Consider the following 200-nt stretch of genomic DNA (forward strand, 5'->3'; position numbering starts at 1 on the left):
AAAGGCTCTGGGAAGCCAAGGCCGGTGCCCAGGCCGCAAGGCAACGCGCGCCGCGCTGAGGAAGACGGCGGTGAGGAGGGAGGAAGGCAGGGGATGCGGGGCCGCTCCTCCCGGCGGGGACCATCCTCACCCCCGACGGGCGATGGCACGGCTACCCCCGCCGACAGCCTGTGCCCCCCCGGCGGGCACACACCCCCACC

This window comes from Calidris pugnax, unplaced genomic scaffold (assembly GCF_001431845.1).
Source record: "Calidris pugnax isolate Ruff unplaced genomic scaffold, ASM143184v1 scaffold123, whole genome shotgun sequence".
Lineage (NCBI taxonomy): Eukaryota > Metazoa > Chordata > Aves > Charadriiformes > Scolopacidae > Calidris > Calidris pugnax.